Source organism: Lepidochelys olivacea (genome assembly GCF_965140295.1).
Source record: "Lepidochelys olivacea isolate rLepOli2 genome assembly, chromosome: 1".
NCBI classification, from domain to species: domain Eukaryota; kingdom Metazoa; phylum Chordata; order Testudines; family Cheloniidae; genus Lepidochelys; species Lepidochelys olivacea.
Genome location: NC_140411.1, coordinates 267,667,169 through 267,691,022, shown reverse-complemented (window position 1 = coordinate 267,691,022; position 23,854 = coordinate 267,667,169). Strand labels below are relative to the sequence as shown.

At 41.7% G+C, this 23,854-nt stretch overlaps 1 protein-coding gene across 6 annotated transcripts in view; it reads right to left on the bottom strand.

Moving 5' to 3' along the window:
• Positions 1–23,854, bottom strand: part of ANKS1B (ankyrin repeat and sterile alpha motif domain containing 1B) — a 754,152-nt gene that overhangs the window by 521,011 nt on the left and 209,287 nt on the right. The window lies entirely within an intron of this gene.

Below are 23,854 nucleotides of genomic sequence, written 5' to 3'. Positions count from 1 at the left end.
TGATGGCAGAACCCAGAAGAGGTTAGTTTCCTTTGAATATCCTGAATGACTAGTGTTATGGGCACTAGGGCTCTCTTTGGATATTCTTTTACGTGTGTGTTTTTTTGTGAATAGAAACAATTAGAAGTGGATACTTACTAGTTGTGATTTCCTGAGAAATAGGAGGCATCCCTTGATATCTACAGGCTCAATTCAAATCCCCCTGAAGTCAATAAAAAGACTCCTATTGGACTTCAAGTGGAGTTAAACTGTGCCTTAAATAAATATTTAAATATTAGCGGTGTATTCTAGGAGTATGAGCTCCCTACATTTACTAATGCTGGAAAGAAGCAAACAGATAGAAGATATGACATGTTCACTCTGCCAAATCATGAGATTGGTTTCAGTATTCAAAACCACTAAATTAAGTAGAGCTTGGCTGGTTCAGAACATGAGTGAAAATAGTCTGGTACAGGAATTTCTCTAATTTCGTGGTTGCAATCCAGCAAAATATGATAAAGCATTTAAGGACAATCTCTCACGGGAACACAGTGTTTGGCTATTCTGTGTCACCAATATGGATGCATGTAGAAATCAGACACTATGTAAATCTGATAGGACAAGAAACTATGCAACGGGCCAGAAAACACTAGTGTTCATAAGAGTCACACATAAGTAAAGTACTTCCCAGCAAACAATGTAAGAATGTGCCACCCAGAGGAGTTCATGGCATATCAATTTCCCCATAGACTAAAAAATATTTCATCCAGCCCAAGGCAAACAGATGGCTGTAAATAACCAGACCATTTCTGCTGTGGAAGATTTGTGCATTCATTGGCCCTTTAAACTACTAGAACCTTCTGCAGTTTTTTCCTCTATTCAGTTATGCCTGATACATATGGAAGTTCAAAAGCAGATAATTCTGAACCTACTGGGAGGCAGAGACTCTGGCAGCAGCGTCATGGCAAGAGCAGCATGAGTACCCTCATAGCCGCTTCATGATTCCACATACTAACATTAGCAGAACCAAATTTCAGTGAACTGTTTGTTGAAACAGGAGAAGGGGGGTGTGGATTTAGAAAGAGGAGATGACTATTGAAAGACATGTATAAAGAAGAAGCTAGAAGAAAAGCAACATCATGGAAAATGGTGGATTAAACAACTGAATATAGTAAATGGTTTTCAGAGAAAATAAAAATATAAATTTGTAATAAATAGAATATATGCAAAAGAATAAACAGGCTAGCATAAATAATTAAAGATTAACAATTTCCATTGAGAAACAAAAGCAAATAGGGTTCTAAATAAAATTTAGAAAAGGAAACAATGAACGGGGAGGGAAAAAAAAACTGTTACATCTTTTACCTTTCCATCCTTTGTCTGTATGTTTGTCTATTCAGAATGTAGGCTCTGTGGGACAGCATCCTTGTTTATATTTCTGTATAGTGCCTAATGCACTTTAGGGCACTGTATAAATAAAGAGTTGGGCAAGTTTTGCATTTGGGCCTCCTGCATTGTTAAGTATGATTTTTTTTAACTCAAAATGGTCTCATTCCCCAGATGAAGAATGTACAAAATGGTGCATTTGATACAAATCCTGCAAAGATTTACACATGGGCTAAGCTTTAAACATGGTAAAATGTCCATTTGAGGACAATAGGATTATTCACAGTGAGAAAAATATAGCACATAGACAAGTCTTTGCAGGATTGGTGCCTTCGAGTTGGCTCACACAGAACCCTGTATTTTGCACAAGGGTCTGAGAAGAGTTACAAAGGAATCTTAGAAAACTGCGTGACTGGGCAACAAAATGACAGATGAAATTCAATGTTGATAAATGCAAAGTAATGCACATTGGAAAACATAATCCCAACATTACATATAAAATGAGTTGGCCAAATTAGCTGTTACCACTCATGAAAGAGACCTTGGAGTCACTGTGGATAGTTCTCTGAAAACATCCACTCAAAGTGCAGTGGCAGTCAAAAAAGCTAACAGAATCTTGGGAATCATTAGGAAAGGGATAGATAAGATGACAGAAAATATCACATTGCCTCTATATAAATCCATGGTATACCCACATCTTGAATATTGTGTGTAGATATGGTCGCTCCATCTCAAAAAAAGGTATATTGGAATTGGAAAAGGTACAGAAAAAGGAAACAAAAATGATTAGGGGTAGGGAACAGCTTCTGTTTGAGGAGAGATAATAAGACTGGAACTTTTCAGCTTGGGGAAAAGACGACTAAGGGGGGATATGATTGAGGTCTATAAAATCATGACTGGTGTGAAGAAAGTAAATAAGGAAGTGTTATTTATGCCTGCTCATAACACAAGAACTAGGGGTCACCAAACGAAAATAAGCAGCAGGTTTCAAACAAACAAAAGGAAGTATTTATTCACACAATGCACAGTCACCCTGTGGAACTCTTTGTCAGAGGATGTTGTGAAGGTCAGGACTATAACAGGGTTAAAAAAAGAACTAGATATATTTATGGAGGATAGGTCCATTAATGGCTATTAGCCAAGATAGGCAGGGATGGTGTCCCTAGCCTCTGTTTGCCATAGACTGAGAGTGGGCATCAGGGGGTGGATCACTTGGTAACTGCCTGTTCTGTTCATTCCTTCTGGGACACCTGGCATTGGCTGCTGTCGGAAGACAGGATACTGGTCTACATGGATCTTTGGTCTGACCCAGTATGGCCGTTCTTATAGAAATGATAGCACTGTACTAGTAAAGTGTTTGCTTTCTTTCATTCAGAATAAAAGCAGAATACCTCTTCTATCTATGCTAACTCCCATCCTAATAGATTATTCTTGTTTGTTTTGTGTAGATGAAATTAATGAATGGACAGAAGAGAAGAAATCTTTCAAATTAGTGTAGGGATGCAAACAACATGGTTTCTTCTGAATTTAGAAATAACAGTTGTCCTGACTTTCAGATGAAGCTTGTACTCTATCTCCCCTCCCACACAGGGATGTACAGTCCTCAGACACAACCAAGCCCATGTGGTTCCACTTTATTTGAAGGGTGGAGATTTTGAGAGCCCATTCCAAGGGTGCGCATCCCCTGGCACTCTGTTCCACAGAGGTTCCCTACAAGTAGTCTCACAAGGGAACTTGAAGGAGGAGGAGGAGGTTAGTGTGGATGGTTCTGACGCATTGCAAATCCAGTGGCTACAGCTCCTTCACAGAGGGTTTTTAGATGCTGCAACTCCATAGCAAAGGAAAGGATTTCTTCCCATGACCTCTGGGGAAGGATTTGCCCCTTTGTGCTTATGACTGTATTTTACAATGACAGATAGCACAAATTTATTTTCCATGGCAACCAAATACAATAGCAGAGCTCAATTTAGCCCTTGTACATGACATCTTCTGCTGGCATAATACAGGGTGCAGGGCTCATGGTGATGGCAAATCTGCCTAGACTGGATTACAACTCAAGCTACCTGGGGGCCCACAGGCACCAACACTGTTTGTCTGGAGAGTGGCCATGCCTAAGGTGCCCAGGGATGCCCAAGATGTACATTTCCAGTTTGCAAATTCTGCTTTCAGGACAAATGTGCGCAACTCATGTTGCAAGATTGCTATAAAGTGCCAGGCAAAAATTGTTAAAGGTAATAGGGTTACTAGTGAAGTTGGTGGAAGCTGAGTTACAAACAAGCAAACTCCCCCTAATATTCTAATAGTTCAAATAATGCCAATAAAATGGCCAGTGTAAGTTACATATGCCAAAGGCAAAAATTCATCTTTAACCAATATCCAAAGACATCTGGAACAGTATCAGATAAGCAATTTACTCAAAAAATTAAGCCTCAACTCAATAAAGAATATGTAGATAAAAAGGCAAATATAAAATTGACCTCTTGTTTCAGCAGAAAGTAATGGGAAGACTTCCTGGTTGGTGTAATATGTTCCTTTCTGTATGTGCCAAAGTCCATTCTTGAATTGCATATTTACGTACAATTTAAATAGCTAGATGTTAGCAAATCACATAAAATTGTTTTCAAGTCTCAGGCACCAAGCAATTTAATCCTCGCTTATTTCTAAAATGGAAAGCTGTGTGTAGTAATCTTAAGTATTGGGAGCTTTTGTTTCCCTTTTCCCCACCCCAATCCCCCATGCAATTTTAGTGTGTGGTAAGTCCACACTGGACTCACATGCCTCCTAAATGTACAAATGCACATAATAAATCCCATTAAAATTATAGTTGCATTACTATTGAGTAATCTTTAATACACAGAATCAAAATCTCACTTGTATTTGGATTTAATTTTAACCAGTTAGAGATGATTAAATCCTGAATGTCTATAAACTAATCCGAAATGTCAGAGCTGTCTAGGATTTGATAGAAAAGCTATATACATAACTGCATATCAGCTATTTAGTAGCTAACTGTTGTCAGAATTAGTTCTAATTTGGAATAAGAACTTCATAAAGTTTTAAAGTAAGCTATGTGAGCTGGCAATATGTTGTAGTTAGTAGTGTAGTAGAGAGGATGAACATTATAAACAACATAATTGGAAAAATATTGCAACCAGTGGGAAAAGCATTAGCAACAGTGCAGTGCAACAGGTGAAGCAAACATATTTGGCCTTTGCTGCTCCTAATCATGACAGTAGTGTGCTGAGTTGCATTTGCTGTAAGATTGCCAGGGGCACACCAGTCCCCCTGATTGGAAGACCTCCAGACAATTTGCACGGTTCTGAGCATCAACTGATTAGCTGTTTCATTTTTTTCAACTACACGATTTAAGTGTCATATCTAGGCCAAGAGCGCAAGATGGGTGGAGAGCAGAAACAGGAAAAAAAGATTGAGATATGTGGGAAAAGATTCCTAGACAGAAATAAAAAACAAACGCTAGGAAGCCATGAAGAAGGCAAAAGTCTATCTAATTTACATCACTATAGGCTATTGAAAAAAATAACAGAACAATGAAATATTACATTAAGGGAATCTCTCAATTGGAAAATTATGGCCCAAATTCTGGTCTTGTGAATAACAATGCTCAATAAGATCATATCAACATACAAACCAAACCTCTGTTGCTCTTGACACTGTAGGGCACAAATCTGGTCTTCCCTTGCGTTCCAAGGCTCCATCTTCTCCTGATTCTCCTGCCTCAACTAGGGATTAAAGATATTGTGGCTTAGATGCAGACACATTTTAAAGGCTGACTGTAAAGAAGGCATACTTGTAAGCTGGTTGAGTTAAAGGCTAGGCTGCCTGCTATACTTTATCTTGATTAGGTTAGCATGTGCTAAAGCACAACTTTCCTGATCTGGACTAGACATTTAAAAGATGCTTATGGCAGGGTGGACTAGGTCTGGAGGCTGCTGGCGTGACCAATAAGGGGCCAGAAGGGCCAGATAAAAGGCAAGGAGCACAACAAAACCTTCAGTTGCTGTGTGGAGCTCGATGAGGGAGGAACAAGTGCCTGGCTGGCTAGATGAGTAGTAGGACTGCAGATAGCTCACTTCAGAGAGCTCACCAGACAGAACTGAGCCCAGCAAAGGCTACCAAAGACTAGATGCCTGGTTGGCTGGATAGAATAGCAGCAGAGCCATCAAAAGGTCAGTGCAGGCAGGCTGAGCCTGGGGGATTGAGCACAAAACCTGGCCAGATCAGAGGAGGGTACCAAGATGGGCCTGGCTGGGTGTCTGAAGAAGGCAGTGCCTCTAGGAAGAAGCCCAAGAGCTACAGCCCCATAACAGGGCCATGATAAGAATTCAGGACTGTATATTCTAGAAGGGGAGACAGCGTGTGCGGCTCAGCTGGATGGCTGAGCTGCCGAAGATCAGCCAAGAGAACTGGTGGCCGGGGGCGGTCCTTGCAAGAGGCAGGTGCCAACCTGATGTAAAACCAAAAACTGGCTCACACCTAACTGAAAGAAAGGGAGCCATCCACGAGAGGTGGGTGCCCCCCCCCCAGTGAAAAGAACTGTGTTTGCAAGCACTATCTCCCAGAGAAAAGGGGGCATGCACAAGAGATGGGTGCTGACCCCATTATAGTGGTAGAGAGAGCTAGATAACACTGCACCTTTAAATCCTAGACAAAAAAAGGTGTTAGTATGTCCTTTGGTGGATCCACCTCACCTCTCCATCCTCTTGGTGTCTCCAAGGGACTCAATCCTTGGCTCCTCCTTCCCCTTTTATACCTTCTGTCTTGGTGATCTCATCCATTCACGTAATTTCAGCTATCATCTTGATCATGATTCACAAATCTACCATTTTACTTTTGACCTGTCTACCATCCAAACATGCATTTCATCCAATCTCTTCAGCATCTCTTCTTAAAATTAACATGGTCAAAACCCTACTCACTCCATTCTCTGTCACTATTGACATCTTCCTTATCATTCAGGATAATAACCTAGAGTCATCTTTCTTTCCTCCCAATTCCTGTACATCTAAATCTTGCCACTTCATCTTCCATACAATCTTCTGAAATCCAACCTTTTCTGTCCACACTTCAAAAACCACTTCAGGACACTATTTCCAAGCCTTATTATGGCATCCTTTCTGGCCTCCTTCATACCCACATAACTTCCTATAATCTATACAAAAGTACACCTGCCAAGAAAACCTTTCATAACTATAGATCTAAACACAGCACCTCTTCTCTTTGAATGCCTTCCCTTTGAATACCTTTGAATGCCTTTTCGTTACTGTTTCCAGTTCATGCTTCTTGTTCCACTTTCCAGACCCTCTACAACTATACCCCTCACAGTTAGAATATACTCAAATAATATACTTATCCACTTATCTCTTATCATGTTGGCCCTATGCCCGTACACTCTGGCAATTGAGTCTGGCATCATTGATAGTTTCTCCACATATACCACCGACACCTTTGTGCTTTCTTGCATACTGCCCTTATGGAAGGAACTACCTCCCTGTACTGATCTATAAAGCTAGTACCCTACCTCCTCTATTCAAGTTACTGCATGCCAGTCACTTTATTTGACTAGACCTGAGAATGGAAATCCACTAGAGTAAATTCAAAGCATGGTACACAAAATGTTTATCTCTAACTGCCCTTATTTTCCTCCCTCCCCCATTTTGCTTCTTTAAGGCTCAATTGTCTGTATTCACTCTAATGTCAATTTATCATATTATGATGCCATTTTCAGGAGTACTACCTCAAAGTATATGCACTATATTTAGGTTACAGATCTTACAGATCTTCAACACATAATCATTGCGAGTGGTAACATCTTCCAGATGTTCTTGGACATGTGTGAAAATTATCTCATCTTTCTGGTTCACCTGTTGCTTCTATTTGTGTGAGCCGGTGGGCTCAAAACTTAAAATTACACCAATGGGAAGGCTGACTGTATGACCTTCTGCTTAGTTTTAAAGAGACAAATCACTGCTGCAGTTGTACTCACTTATATAAATTTGGCTCAAGAACCGAAAGTCAGAAGCAACTATGGTTCAAATCCAGCCTGAGCTACTGTCTCAGTTTGAACTTAGACACTGCACTTAATACTTCTTTTACGAATACTGTTGACAAACTGGAGAAAAGGGAAGCTCATTGAAAGTCTATTCTCTTGTCACATGAGATGAGTAGACCTTGCTGAAATCAACTGGAGTTACTTACACCTGTGAGGGAAGAATAGGACTGCAGATGTCTGATCTTGACATTACTGTGTAAGTAAATTATCTTCAGTGCTTTAGGGAAAAAACCCTAAAGACAGTGATGTCCTAATAGGCTTAATTTCAATTTTATTGGGAACTGCTGAGGTGTCAGGAGACCAGAATCACAGTCTTTGGTTCACATGGATTAACAAAAGGTTAGTGGTCAATTAGTGGTTAAATCATTTTGATTTAACTAAGGGGCCCTCAACTTTACATGCATCACTGAAAGCTGCTTAAACAGTATTGCAGGACCTGATGTGCAGCAACTTGCTGCACATCTGGATAGTCAGTTCAATACAAACAAAACACAATAATTATGGAGGTAGTATTGCCAGGCAATTTTCAGCTAAGTGAGAGGCTTCCCACTGGATATAGTGGGCCTTAGGCATCTTCTTGGATCTGTGTGTGATAACTGTTGACCAGTGAAAAGTGAGTTTTTGCCATGTCTGTATATAGTGCTTTCAGGGCTTCAAAGCATTTTACAAATATTTACTAATTCACACCTCTCCAGCTATTTCTTACTTAACCACATTATTTCCTATTCTGAATATAGGAAAAATTAAAAATACTGCATCCATAGTAAATGTTTTTAAAATGGAAACCACTGTGGAGAAGTACATGTCATTACCCCTATTTTACACAAATGGAATTTCAAACGCAGAAATTAAGGCACATATCTCCAGACATGGCCACAATTACTGAGATTCCCGATGAAGGATGAGTGCACTCAGGACTTCTGAAAATCAGGCTCTAGCTGTTTAAAAATGGGCACCCAAAAACTGAGGTATCCAGGATTAAACACCACCTTTGAGTCACATCGAGGCTCAATTTTTCAATCATCAGTCAGTGGTTGGAGAAGGGAATTAGAACTCAGGAGTTCCTGTTTGTTCCATGAAGCTGAATCCATAATATCACAAAAATATTATTTCCCACTTGCATGTTGACAAAAATCTCATTGTCAGATATGAGATAATATAACATAACAACAGATGTTTATATTATCCATCTACTTCATTTATGGAAAAAAGCAATCCAGTTTTATTTCTCTCTGCTACTAGTGCAGACAGTTTTGTACACCAATACGGATTCAGAAATATGTTTGGTTTTCACCTAGCACATCAAATGTATAACACTATTTAAAAATTCACTAGCTATTTCTTGGAGTGCCAATAGAACTCATTTTAAATAGACTGAATAACCTGCCTTTAGTGAAATGACACTAGAAAACATATATAGTCTAAATATCCTGTCATAGAAACAAAAATCTATGTTTATATTAAAGAGATATTGTCAAGATTGGTCCTTAAAAGTTGTCTAAAATCATACATACCATGTCAGCTTTGTTTTAGTTCTTGGACATGTGTGAAAATTATCTTATCTTTCTGGTTCACCTGTTGCTTTTTTGACAGTACAAAATGGTGTAGAAAGACAAAATTGTTAATAAATCCATTAAAAACATTATTTTTAATAGTATATTCCAGGAGTGAATTTTTTTCACTTAACTCTATGGTAACAGATTAGCCACTGCGAAGATGAGACATTAAACATGGCAGCTCTTGTTTTGGAGGGATGATACTATAAATATTATCAGGAGGTAAAATATTTTAAAATGTCATTTTAGGACAGCTTCACTTGACAATAGTCTGTAGAAAACACTTCCAGGGCAAATTAAACACATAAAAATGCAAATAGCAATGTTATACAACTCAGGTAATATCCTCAAAGTAGGAAATTTGGAGTTAAGACTTCATTATTCCATATTTGTCATGCCTTTGTGCTTAGTTGTTCAGTGCAAACTGTATTCTCTTGCATTCTTTATGGGCACATAATTCCCATTTTAATAATATGAATTTTACATGCTTCTGGGCTGCAGAATTAGGATCATGGGCAAGGTCAAGTGCTCTCAAAAAGTGACCTTAAAAACAAAAACCACCACCAACTGTGGAGAGTTAAGGAGTCTCTAGTCTGAACTGACATTAAGAAAGACTTTTCATTTGCGGGCAAGCTTTTTATACTTTCTGTCTCCTATCCTATAGAAGTCAAGCCAGTTGAAGCCTCTTTAGTCTCTTATGGAACATGGGAAATAGTAAAATCAGGAATCACTGCCAGGAAAGTAATAGCAGACATACTGCCTTTCTAAACATGTGGTGTTAAAACTCATTCACAATTTCTACATAATGTTAATTCACATAAGTATGTCATGAGTCACCATATAATATCTTATTTATAATTTATGGACTCTAAATTTATGAACACTTTCAACTCCTTCTAGATTAGGCGTTGAAGGCCATAGCATACTCTGTCATCTGAAAACTAACTAGTCAAACATGTGCATAAGTCTCTATTTTGATATATGACTTTAATGTAATTAAATGTTGCCTCCATATTTTACATACGGTGGCTCAGGACACCAGAGATGATATGCCTTGAACAGGTTCTGTTCAGGCATGGGGTAGTAGACGCTTCTCTCTGTCTGGTTAGTGTCTACTGTGTCTCTCACAATGTAAGTCTATATACATCCTGAGCCACCAGCTAACCAAAACTGCAAAATCTACAGAAAGGAACACACACAACAGGAGCATGTCTGTTTGTAAGGATCCTGGGTCTGTGGAGCTTGGGACAGCTGACACCCCCCCATTGCCTCTGGGAGGCCATGCAGAACTACTCCCAAGGAGCACTCTGGAGATTAGGTGCTGCAGAAAGTACCACCCAAAAGGTGCCAGAGCAACAGCCCCCTCTGGCACTCTGATTGGCCATGCTTACTATTTAACACTGGCAAGGCAACCATGCAGATGTCTAGCCTGCTGATGCTCCAGGACTTGCCTCACTCTCTCATCTTTGATCTCTAACTTGAGCCTAACTTTGATCCTGACTCTTATCTCCTGACTCCAGCTTAGTAGCTATTTCTGATCTTTGGTTTCCAACCTCAGCCTGACTGATCCTGACTTTTCCCTACTGATTTCAGCTATCACAACTCCTCTGACCCCTGCTAACCAACCACTGCCTCATGATTACCCCTTGACTCCATGGCACCAGCCCAGCAGTAACCACTTGGCCTGACTGCCTATGACTCGGTCCCTTACAGCAGTTTATGAATAAAGATCATGGCACTGTTTTGATATAACTGGGGTTACAAAGAAACATACAATATCTTTTACCTAGGGCAGAAGCTGGCAGAGCATTTTGTCCCATGACAAATGGATCATAGACAGACATTGCTGAAAAATGCTGGAAGGACTTTGGGGTGAGCTTTGCATGACATGACAGTATCTAGTTAAATAAGAAAATGGTTACCTACCTTTCCATAACTGTTTTTAATTAAAGATATGTTGCACGTCAAAATAAATGCCAGCTGCACGCTTATAAAGCTAATAGCCAAATTCTGTTTTAGATCTAGAAGATAGTTCAGCACAAGATCCTGGGGTGTCCACTCTGGAGATACACCTTTCCTATGAGACTAAATGGAGAAGTAATTCCACTTAGCTAGTTAATTGTTTCTAGATTAGGGTTATCTGCTTATCAGAAGCATATTTTGGACATCCTTAAAGCAGGACTTCTCAAAGGGTGTCAGCCATGAACCATACCCACTATGAGATGGATAACTCAGAGGCTATGATGAAGCAGGCGCCCATGGTCCTGGGAGATTATGTCTGTATCCAACAGAAGGGGCAGAGGAGGCTCAATCAACAAATCTAGTAGGGTCTATAAGGATGAGGAGTGCATGGTCTTGTTTTATTTTGAATATGACTCTGGGAAGTAAAAGAATTGGAGGGAAGATATACAGGATGGAATTCTTCTAGGATAGGAGAAAAGCGTCTGTCAAGTGATCCTGGGCCGAACCCTCCCCAGGAACAGAACTGATGGTCCTTTCTGTTGGTTCTTGTTGCAAAAAGATCCACTTCGGAAGTCCCCCGTAATTGGAAGATGAACCTGGCCACGTCTGGACATAATGACCAATTGTGTTGATTGAAGAAGGATCCGCTAACCTGATCCATTAACATGTTCTGTTTCCTCAGAAAGTAAGCAGCTTTGTGATGAATTAAGTGGGTGATACGAAAATCACAGAGGCAGACTGCCTCCTGGCAGAGTTGGTCTGACTGTTATCCTCCTTGTCTGTTTATGTAAAACATGGTCACTGAATTATCTGTCAGAATCAACAGATTTTTTTCACCACTATGTGCGGGAGGAAGGCCAAGCAGGCTATCTGTACCACTGTTAACTCCTTCATACTTGTGAGATTCTAGATCTTGAGTTGACCAAAGGAGTCTCAAGAGTGAGACTCCTGAGCCTGGAATAACCCCATATGAGCTCTCTAACACAGAGAAGATGTGTCCGTGACTAGCATGAAGGTTGGTAGCACGGGGAGAAAGGGAGCCCCAACAGAAACTTTCAAAGGGTCCATCCACCAATCTAGGGATGACAAGACTAGTGAGAGTGATCCCTGAAGAGGGATAGGGAAGGGAGTAGAAATGAACTGGGTGCCATACGCCTGTTCCACCATGCTTAAGACCCACTGGTCTGACGTTATGTGGGCCCAAGCACTTATCCCACTTCATAAGTGATTGGTACATAAAAGATGGGGAACAGATGGAATTTAGATAAGCTGGTATGCTGTCCTCAACTGTCCCGTAAAAATGATTGTTTGGAACAGGTAGCTGGATGGGATTAGTCTACAGATGCTGAAGAGGAGGACTGTAGATATCGCCTCCTGTAGGCCCTTCCTTTTTTTCTTGTTGGAACTTGGGCTCAGGGAATAAAACTCTGGTGTCTGTATGGCTGCTGTGAATGAAACTGATTTATTTTAATCTCTGGGGGATTCAAAAGGATTTGAGTGTCACCCTGGAATCTTTGAGGCTATGAATCTTGTCATCAGTTTTCTCTGAATACAGAGAGATAATTTTTAAATGGAAGTTTTAGATAGTCTGTTGGACCTCTTGGGGTAGCTCAAATGACTGCAACCATGAATACCTTCTCATAGTAATGGCTGATGCCATTGTTTGAGCAGCCAAATCTGCACTATCCAAACTATCTAGAAGGTCAGTCCTGGTGACCAGCTTGCCCTCCTCAGCCATTACTGAAAAATTGTGTCTACAGTCATCTGATAATTGGTCTATGAATATTTTTAAATGTTCTGACATTCCAGGGTGCAATCCAGACCAGTGAGGGGTTGCGTCACCACCTGCCCTGCAACCTGGAGTACCTCACAATGCTTTGCTGCTGTAGCTCCCAACCTGGGCCCCCTCACAAACAGCCAGACAGCATGTAGGTCACACCCGGAGTGTCTGTGTATAGCTGCAGCCTGCCAGCAGCACTCCAGTCACACTTTGGCTTCCACAGCCTTAGTTAACACTTGCAGGGTGACTCCAACACACTCCCAGTCCTGAATTTCCCCCCAAAATGTGTGTTCTTCACTATCCAGCCCTTTCCTGGAGAATTCAATATTTTAGATCTGTTGCCCCTGTAAGGGAACAATATCTAACAATTTGCTATTTTAAATGGAGTTACCCAAACAATTCAGTTTGAATGCAGCAGTGGATTAATTTGATTAAAGAATTAAACAAGTTTATTTAACAACAGAGAGACATTTTAAGTGAGTACAAGTAAAAGGCAGAAATGGTTACAAGATAAAAAGATAAAAGTGCTTTCTAGTGCTAAAACTTAAACTAGACTTGGTTCAAGACAAAATTCTTACCACATGCTCTCAGCAACTGGGCTGCCAAATTTCAGGTCAGGATCTCTCCCAAAGTCAGATGTCTGCCTCCTTTGTCTTCTTAGGTGAGAGAGAGAGAGAAGGCTTCCTGAAAAATAAAACTTGCAGCCAAACAGATCCAGCCTCTTCAAATCTTTGCTTTTTGGCGTGGAAACTTCTTGTCCCAATCTTTCCCGCTTATTGGTGGCTGCCACCACAAGAGAATCCAGGCAAGGGGGTTAGAATAAAAATGTTCATATCCCTTAGAGGGGACAAAGTACTACTTCTCAGCTTGTTTTGCTGTGGAGGTTGAGGCAGGGAGGTGGGTGTCTGCCAAAAAGCCTTGACCAGCTCCATGATAATTTCATTAATTAGCAGAGCCACCTTAGCTAGAGTTGCTGACACCAGGATGTCCACCAACCTGAAAGAGATTTTGTACACCACTTCTGCTTAAATGTCAAGTGCAGAGGTCATTCTTTTAAAAAGATCTTGAATGGCTCTGAAGTCCTCCAGTTGTGGTAAATGACTTGACGGCTCAATAACCTCATCTGGTGATGAGAACACAACAGGCATCTGAAGTGGTGTCTGGTCCATAACTTGCAGTGGAGAGGCTGTCTGAGTGAGTTCTGGATGCTCAGTACCAGTCTCAGTAGCGGGCACAAGAGAATGTTGCTCTCAGTGATCAGTACTGGTCTCCGCACTGGTTATTGGGGGATGGTGCTCTCGGTGCTGGTGTCTCCAGTGTGCCCGCCACAGCTGTGTCCAAGACGATTGAAGGGGAATCCCTACAGTGACCACAATGGCCACTGATATGGACTTAGGATTCATCCTCATCTGGGCCATTGATCTTTAGCAGGAGGCCAGTGTTGACATTGCTGCATGGCCCATGGGCCTTGACTTTGATTGTGGGGTATGTGCCATGTCCTGGACTGGATACAGAGAATCTCATCTCTGTCTGAGGAGAACTCAGATGCTTCTGAGAGAGGAGGGCCCAATTCAGATGGGACTGGTGAATGGTTCATGTACCCTGGAAAGGCGGTACCAAAGAAATCATGGGAGGTTTTCCTTTCAACAAGACAGACTTCAGCAGAGGTTTGGGAAGTAGTACCACAGGATCTTGGTGTGGTGAGGTATCTGCCACAGGCATCAGCATCAACACTGGTTGGAGGCCTTAAGTTGCTGGTGATAGTGGTACCGAGAGGATAAGCAAGTCTATTGCAGCTGCATATGCCTCTGGAATGTTTGGGATCTGCACTGTCTGCTGGCTCCATAAATGTCTTTAAGGGATGAAATGGGTTTGGCACCTGCCTCTTTTGCATGCCCCCCTTTTCTCTGGCCGATATACCTCCAATCACAGTTCTTTTCACGGGGGGAGGAGGCACCCACCTCTCATGGACGGCCCCCTTTCTCTCAGTTAGATGTGAGTCTGATTTTCTTTTTTGGTCTTACATCAGGATGGCACCTGCTGCTTGTAACCACACACCACCACCTCCTGGCCACTGGTTCTCTTGGCTGATCTTTGGCAGCTCAGCCCTCTGGCCAAGCCGCACATGTTGTCCTCCCTTCCGGGGTATGTAATCCAAATTCTTTCTCAGGGGGCTGTAGCTCTAAGGCTTCTTCCCCGTGGCACTGCCTTCTTCAACCATTCAGCCGGGGCCCATCTTGGTAGCCTCAGCTGGTGTCCTTTTCAGCAGGTCTCCCTGGGCTTAGTCTGCAACCAGACCAGCAGAGCCCATCTTGGTATCCTAACCTGGTCTGTCCAAGTCCTGGGTTCAGTCCCCCTGGGCTTCAGCCTGCCTGCACTGACCTTCTGCGGGTCTTGCTGCTCTTCCAGCCAGCCAGGCACCTGGTCTTCAGCAGCCTTCTCTGGGCTTCAGTCCTGTCCACAGTGAGCTCTCCACAGTGAGCTGTCCATGGTACCGCTGCTCTTTCAGCCAGCCAGTTACCCAGTCTTCACTCCTCTAGCTCCATCAGCCCCTCTGATTGGCCACTCTTTTGCAGCCACTCTAGGCTTCCTGGAGGACTTCTCACTGCTCCATTTTGGGACAGTGTGATGCAGGGCCATGAGGCTTCCAGCAGGGGGCCTCTGGACCTAGTCCACCCTGCCACAAGGGGGCAGCTTTGACAGACCTGACACAGGCTCCAGAGGCAGCCATTCCCTCTTGGTAGGTGATAAGCATTCTAGGGATAGCCTCTCTCCAAACACTTCATGGAGTCCCTACCTCTGGCTTGCTTTGCTATAGATACACAAGAGCAAGAAGTGGAACCCAAGGAAGGCCTGAGTCTTTTCTTTGGTAGCAGAGAACGAAATCAAGGAGAAGTAGACATCTCCAGTGGGGCGTTCCATACAATTGGGGCACTCTCCCCTTGTGACAACTTCAATGGGGGTCGAAGTGCTGCTTTCATAAGCAAGCACTTAATGCTTACTGCCCTATATGTTTTTGAGCTGGGCTTGAAACCTTTACAGATGGGACCTTTGTCACTGATGTGGGGTTCTCCTAAACATTCACCTAAGCCGGTATCAAGTGGAGTACCCCAAGGGTCGGTCCTGGGGCCGATTTTGTTCAATATCTTCATAAATGATCTGGAGGATGGTGTGGATTGCACTCTCAGCAAATTTGCGGATGATACTAAACTGGGAGGAGTGGTAGATACGCTGGAGGGGAGGAATAGGATACAGAAGGACCTAGACAAATTGGAGGATTGGGCCAAAAGAAATCTGATGAGGTTCAATAAGGATAAGTGCAGGATCCTGCACTTAGGACGGAAGAACCCAATGCACAGCTACAGACTAGGGACCGAATGGCTAGGCAGCAGTTCTGCGGAAAAGGACCTAGGGGTGACAGTGGACGAGAAGCTGGATATGAGTCAGCAGTGTGCCCTTGTTGCCAAGAAGGCCAATGGCATTTTGGGATGTATAAGTAGGGGCATAGCGAGCAGATCGAGGGACGTGATCGTTCCCCTCTATTCGACATTGGTGAGGCCTCATCTGGAGTACTGTGTCCAGTTTTGGGCCCCACACTTCAAGAAAGATGTGGATAAATTGGAGAGAGTCCAGCGAAGGGCAACAAAAATGATTAGGGGACTGGAACACATGAGTTATGAGGAGAGGCTGAGGGAGCTGGGATTGTTTAGCCTGCAGAAGAGAAGAATGAGGGGGGATTTGACAGCTGCTTTCAACTACCTGAAAGGGGGTTCCAAAGAGGATGGCTCTAGACTGTTCTCAATGGTAGCAGATGACAGAACGAGGAGTAATGGTCTCAAGTTGCAGTGGGGAAGGTTTAGATTGGATATTAGGAAAAACTTTTTCACTAAGAGGGTGGTGAAACACTGGAATGCGTTACCTAGGGAGGTGGTAGAATCTCCTTCCTTAGAGGTTTTTAAGGTCAGGCTTGTCAAAGCCCTGGCTGGGATGATTTAACTGGGAATTGGTCCTGCTTTGAGCAGGGGGTTGGACTAGATGACCTTCTGGGGTCCCTTCCAACCCTTATATTCTATGATTCTATGATTTCAGGCAGGTTGGGTGCGGGTCACTGACCAGCATAGGTTTTGTGCAGGTCCAACCGCAATTAAATGCCAGCAAGAAAGTCATACTAGTACTGGTCCCAAAAGAGGAAAAAAATGGTCAAAAAGAGACCAACCCCCTCCACAGAAACATAGCTTTAATTTTAGTCAGTTTAGACTGTTTTAACTATAACTAACAAATTACTAATTTACAAACATATACAAAGAGGAGAGGAAAGTACCTGAATTAATCAAATCTGGAATCGCTCCAACTGCCATCACTGGTGGTAAGAAGAAATGGAGGGGGATCAGGGGTGACTGCATTTTCTTACACCAGCATGCAGTGGCATGTGGCAACAGAGGGCACTCAAGCCACCACTGAAGGGCAAAATCTCCAGGGTCTGTGCACAGGGCACACACACACCTACAGTGGAACAGACATGTGCAATCACTCATAGTAGCAGCCTAGGTTCTAAAATACACGTTATGATTTTTACAGGTAGCCATTTGTTTCCAATATTTCTACTTTCTATCATTTGAATCTCTCCTCTTCGTTAAACAAACATTGGCTTATTGTCACTGCAACATATCCACATGCTGTGTGTTAAACAGAGCGGTGGTCTGAGGTGAAACTAGTAAACTGAGGTGTACTGCTTCTTTGGGAGCAGCAAATCTGTGGTTATTGTGAATGTACCTCGGAACAGGGCATAGACACTCCAGGGCAGGGGTGCTGGAACAATTTGCATAGTGAGGGTGCTGAGAGCCATTGAACCAAACTGTAAACTCTGTATATAATGGAAACCACTTCAAGTCAGGGGATGCAGCAGCACCCCCTGCACTCCTAGTTCCAGCACCTATGCTCCAGGGAGATGCTTAGAGGTCTCAAGAGTTGGAAAGTGCCTATTGCTAACCTGTAGAGAGAGAAAGAGAGAGGGGACTGAGTAGGCCTAGAGGGGAGTGCTTGTGTTGCCCTTGGCCGGTGGAGTTGGGGAGCTGACACCCAGCAGGCACAGACAAAACTTCCTCACACTAAAGGCAGGTGATAGCAAGGTGCCCCAGCCCTGGGTACCCCTAGGAAGCATCACAAATAGGTGCGTGGATGTTCTTAATCATGTTTATTCTTGAAAATGTCACTGAGTTCAAAACAAATTTGTCTTCACTTGCTATCATCTACTGGCCAAAATTCTTACAGTGATTGATAGTGCCATTTCTAATATTTAACTTACATGGGGTTACAGTGGACGAGAAGCTGGATATGAGTCAACAGTGTGCCCTTGTTGCCAAGAAGGCCAATGGCATTTTGGGATGTATAAGTAGGGGCATTGCCAGCAGATCGAGGGACATGATCATTCCCCTCTATTCGACACTGGTGAGGCCTCATCTGGAGTACTGTGTCCAGTTTTGGGCCCCACACTACAAGACGGATGTGAAAATATTGGAAAAAGTCCAGCGGAGGGCAACAAAAATGATTAGGGGACTCGAACACATGAGTTATGAGGAGAGGCTGAGGGAACTGGGGATGTTTAGTCTGTGGAAGAGAAGAATGAGGGTGGATTTGATAGCTGCTTTCAACTACCTGAAAGGCGGTTCCAAAGAGGATGGCTCTAGACTGTTCTCAGTGGTAGCAGATGACAGAACAAGGAGTAATGGTCTCAAGTTGCAGTGGGGGATATTTAGGTTGGATATTAGGAAAAACTTTGTCACTAGGAGGGTGGTGAAACACTGGAATGCGTTACCTAGGGAGGTGGTGGAATCTCCTTCCTTAGAAGTTTTTAAGGTCAGGCTTGATAAAGCCCTGGCTGGGATGATTTAATTGGGGATCGGTCCTGCTTTGAGCAGGGGGTTGGATTAGATGACCTCCTGAGGTCCCTTCCAACCCTGATATTCTATGATTCTATGATCTCAGGTGAGCCTCTTTGCTTTTGGAATCCACAAGCAGCACAGTTTGATGAGCATTATCAATCAATAGTCTACAATTTACCCAGACAACATATTTACGAAATAAAATTTACAAATAAAATTCTCTGTCAGGAGAAGTGGCTCCAAAAGTGTCTAGGCATATCTCTCAGGGATTATCAGTGCAACAATATGCAGTTTCTGGTTACTGCAGAAATATGGGGAGAGATTTGCTTTTCTATAAGGAGTGGATAGAATCTTCCTCATTATGTTTTTAACTTGTAAATTAAAGAACTTATGGGGATAGAAGTAGTTGCAAACAATACTATTGCATGATGATACTCTAAGCTGGTGAGGGATGTCATTGGGCTAGAACGGGAAATCAGGTAAACATGAGGAATTTTACTAATTTTAGATTATATTGTCAGATAATTAAGACTGCATTAAAGTAGAGATACGATCGTAAATATTGATTAGTTCTAGACAATATAATTAGAAGTAGAGCAGAATTACTCATCTGAGAAAGGTTTCAGAGTAGCAGCCATGTTAGTCTGTATCCGCAAAAAGGAAAGGAGTACTTGTGGCACCTTAGAGACTAACCTTAAGGTGCCACAAGTATTCCTTTTCTTTTCATCTGAGAAAGGTTCCCTTTTTTCTGGGTGTTAAATGTTCCTGCGAACACATGCTAGCATAGCTTCTGCTAGGGAGCCAAGACCCAAGAGTAGGAATCCATTCTATGTGATGTCTTTAGAAAATCTGTTTTCCAGTTACAATTATGTTCTAGGAGAATTTTTCTTAAACCTTTAAATGGTTATAAAGTAGAATTAAAAATGATATGAAAATATTTCCAATTTCAAAATAACCCAAGCACATAATTAGATAGCAAATAATTCATTATGAGTGGCTTTCCATTCATCTGAAAGTAGTAGAGTTGCTGTAATTTTATGAACAGTAAAAACGAGATTTTTTTTTATCTACTGTTAGTAATTTAATGCAAGTAATTTTTGTAATGTCATAATTAGAACCATTTTATAACTGAGTCAAACTATGTTAGATGTACTTTGTTATGACAGCTAGCTACATGAATATGTAATTTATCACAGAATGGGTAATACGGTTCATTTCCTGCTTATAACAGAATTTGAGGGAACCCCGGTGGTGATATGGCATCGGTTAGGGGCAATCACTTGGACTGTAGGATTTGCTTCTGGCTTGCGCCAAGAATTCATAGTACTCGTTTAAAAAGAGTTTGTCATACCCATTTCAGGAAGGGCATTAGGACTGAACCACTGGATTTGTTGTGGCAGTGTATGTACTCCATGGTGGCCCAGCAATCAAAGGATTAATGCAGGTACCTTTGACCAAGCTGACTGGGAACAGCTGGGAAGCAGAGGCGTGGGGTGGCTGCCAGAAGAGCAAGCAGGCTGAAGAAGGGAACTCCTGCCAGCAAACTGCTAAGAAACCATATAAAGACAGCACCCTAAGAAGGGGCAACCAACCAACATTGCCACTCCACAGGCAGCAATATGAATTAAATGCCCAAAGATTAGCTGAAATGAATTTTCTTCCTCTCCCACACTTGGAACAGGTTTTGTAAATATCCATTGTCATCTGAAGAGCGGAGAGAAATGTTCCCAACAAAACTCTGAACAAGACGACTCATCTTGCTACAGATTATTATAAATTTGAAATTCAGATCATGTTCATAGAAGTGTTCATAAATTGTTCACACAAAGTTGGGTTAACGCGTGACTGCATTTTCGAAAATTGAAGATTATTTATATAGCACTCCAAAACATGCTTGCACTTGACTTCTGTGCTACAACATGTAAGAAAACAAGTGAGTTTTCTTAGAGGTTTTAAGTTCATTCAAACCTAACATCTCAAAGCAAAACTACATGGAGATGAATCCCTGCAAATTGAAACCAAAGAATGTTTGCCGAAACCACTGCAAAACAAAATAAAAGTATAGCTCTAGTTATAAGTATCTGAGAAACAGGAGTGAGTTGTGAAAATGCTAGTACAATTTTAACTACAACAGAGGAGAAATCTCTATAGAATGGTCCCCATCATTTTGAGAGAAGAGATTTCATAATTCTAACTGATAAATGTTTGCAATTTAAAATTCAGTTAGATTGTTTGTAGACTCCTACATGCCACCTCATGCATACAAAGAGGAGGTAATGAAAAAGCTTTCTACAATAACTTACTCTTACAAATAATATATTGTTAAAACTCTAAATAATTTGTTTCATGCAAATGCTGATGATTATCTAGGTTAACATTGCAAAATATGGTAACTGGCTTCAAACAATAATTCTTAATTTAGGCTATCAAAAAGCAATAGTAGCAGTTCCAAACTAGATATCTGAGCATTTTTGCATTTGTCTTCATTAGCTGACTTTAAACAAAAAGCAGATCACTCTATAGAGAAATGCATGAAAAGATTAAGTATGACCTTGAAAAGATAAAATTAGCTAAACTATTAGTTCCATGGAAATGGATAACAATATTTATTTCAGGTAATTGTTTATTTTTCTGTAATCTTTAAACTTGCAATATTTGCCCAACAGAAAATATAAATAAAATAAACTCATCAGTATACAGAGTACATATCAGCATGTTAAAGAAACTTTCAGGATGAAAAAGATTTAGAATAAAATGATTAAATCCTACATATTACTGCTTATTTAGAATACTAGGAATACATACAGTAACTTAATCCCTGTCTATCTATACAATTACTTAGATGGCACTCTGACAAGTTGTACAGATCTTTTGGGACATCAGCAAGGACCCCTGTAAACATGATATCGGCATGAACCAATTTCTGTAGTGAACAGAAGTACATCTGTTTGGGCATTAGGAAGCTATGGTTCAGAGGACTCCCTCCCAAACCCACATGCGTGCGTGTACACACACACACACACACACACACAAAGGGCAGCTGCACCTAACTTTCAAAAGCACATATAAAGAGGGCAGTTTCTTAGGAAGGCTGCTGCTGCCAGGAGAAAAACTACTCTTCATTTTCTGAGGGACTGCTACAAATAGGTGTTTTTCTTCATATATTTTTGGGCTCTCAGCCCTGTTCGGATAAACAGTCCAGAAATGCTGGGAGACTTCTAGGAAGGGAAGATGACCTCAATAGTGAGGGATGATTGAAGCACTTCCCTCTTCCTTCCAGTATTCTGCAACACAGTTTGTTACTTCCTTGTTTGTTACTCTGTATATATGTCTGCATTTCTAGAGACTCTCCAGCATCTTCTCTAGCATTATTAGAAATTTGTGTGGGGAAACAGTACAATTTGTTCTCAACTAACCGTAGTATTTTATAAATTCTTTCACTCTCAGAAACCAGCGAACTGATGATATGATCACTGGATTTAAAAGTTGCAAGTAAAAGCTATTATTTTCAGAAAGAGGGATTCCCCATCATTAATAACTTTTCCAGTTTTACTTGAGGAAATGCAAATCTAATTATATTCAGCTTAACAAATTAGTACTGCAAGCATAACAAGGTATTTCCTTTAAATTAACTACAGGAACAAGGAGATGCTCCAAAATATTTTTCTTTCAAGTACTAAAATTTTAATTCTTTGAAAGTCAAGTCAAACAAAAAGTAACATGAGAATAAACATATCTGTTATGAGTAATACCTTTAATTTATACTCAATTATTGCATAGACAATTAGATGCAAATTGGATGGAAACAGACTATCCTGAAGTTATCCTCTAAACATCCTACAGGGTATTTAAAATGTATACGAAATCCCTAAATTACAGCACAGATCTTTTTTTAAATGTCTGCCCTTAACACAATATTTTTGGTGAATATTTATGAGAACTTTTTAAAATACAATACAGAGAGTGTAAAGATACATTATAAGGTAGAATCAATATTCCCAATTTGTAAATAAGTAGGGGTGATGGCCTATTACAACAGTCAATGAGAAATGCACCATTAGAGCAGGCAGATCTTCATACAGCATTCTAACACATTTGCTCTTTGTTACAAGAAATCCATTTTATTTTCCCCACTATGTGTAAGTCTGATAATTTCTGTTCAGAATTATACCTTAGGCATTCTGCAATTTCTTGACCAAAGAATTTGCTACATCATTGATATTGCAACCAGAAAATTGTCAACCAACTCCTGTCAATTTTTGGACTTCTTGGGGATTTTATTCTTATTGCTGTTTGGAGCCAGGATCCCTCAACTCCTGATAATTCCTGAAAAAACAAACACAAACTACCCAACAGTTTTCAATATTTCCCCATCAACAGTTCTCAAATATATTTGCCCCACCAGCAAAAAAAGGAACATGTTGCCAAATCAAAAAAGACACCCAAAAGTGTTAAAATGTCCAAAAAATCCAATGCTGATTAACTGGGAGCTGCTCAGTATCTGCAACCATATCACTAGCATCTCCAATAGCCCAATAGGACCATATAGCGGGGCAGTCACCCCACTCTGGCCCTGAAAGGGTTAAAAGCCAGCCCTTGGAGAAGGCTGCGGCAATGCCAATAAGAAAAGGCTGGGAGGCAGCCTATCAGGTCCAGGCTGGGCCCTAAAAAAGAGCTGCCGGGCCAGAGAGCAAATAGTCTCTCTCTAGATTTGGAGAGAGAAGGACCTAGCTGCCTGGGAGCACAAGGGTATCCGAAGCAGATCAGTGTTGGGGAAGGGTAAAAGATGCTGGGGAGATCCAGCCTGGCAACTCCCCAGGCTGAGGCCTTGTTAAAGGCTTAAGAAGGTACTGAGTCTGCAGAGACAGGCAGAGGCAGCAGGTCCAACCCCCTTGCCAGTGTTGAGTGGCCATTACAGACTGCAGTTTGCCCCTGAGAATGGGGGCTAGATGACAACTGGCAGTAGCCACTGAGGCAAGGTGGGCACAGGGGAGGGGGTTCCCCTGGGAAGGGAGACCCAGAGAATGTGGGCAAAACCCCAAGGTAAAGGGCACCGGGGTCTGGGAGGGACATGGTCGCCTGAGGCAGGAGAGACACCGGCCAGCTGGGGGCTCTCCAAGGCTGGAAAGAGCTAATTCCCAGATGACCTGCAGGAGGTGCTGCAGTAGTGAGTGCTCGATCTGCTACAGACCAGAAACAAATTACCAATATCTTCTGGAACCTCAGTGCTACTCCTGCA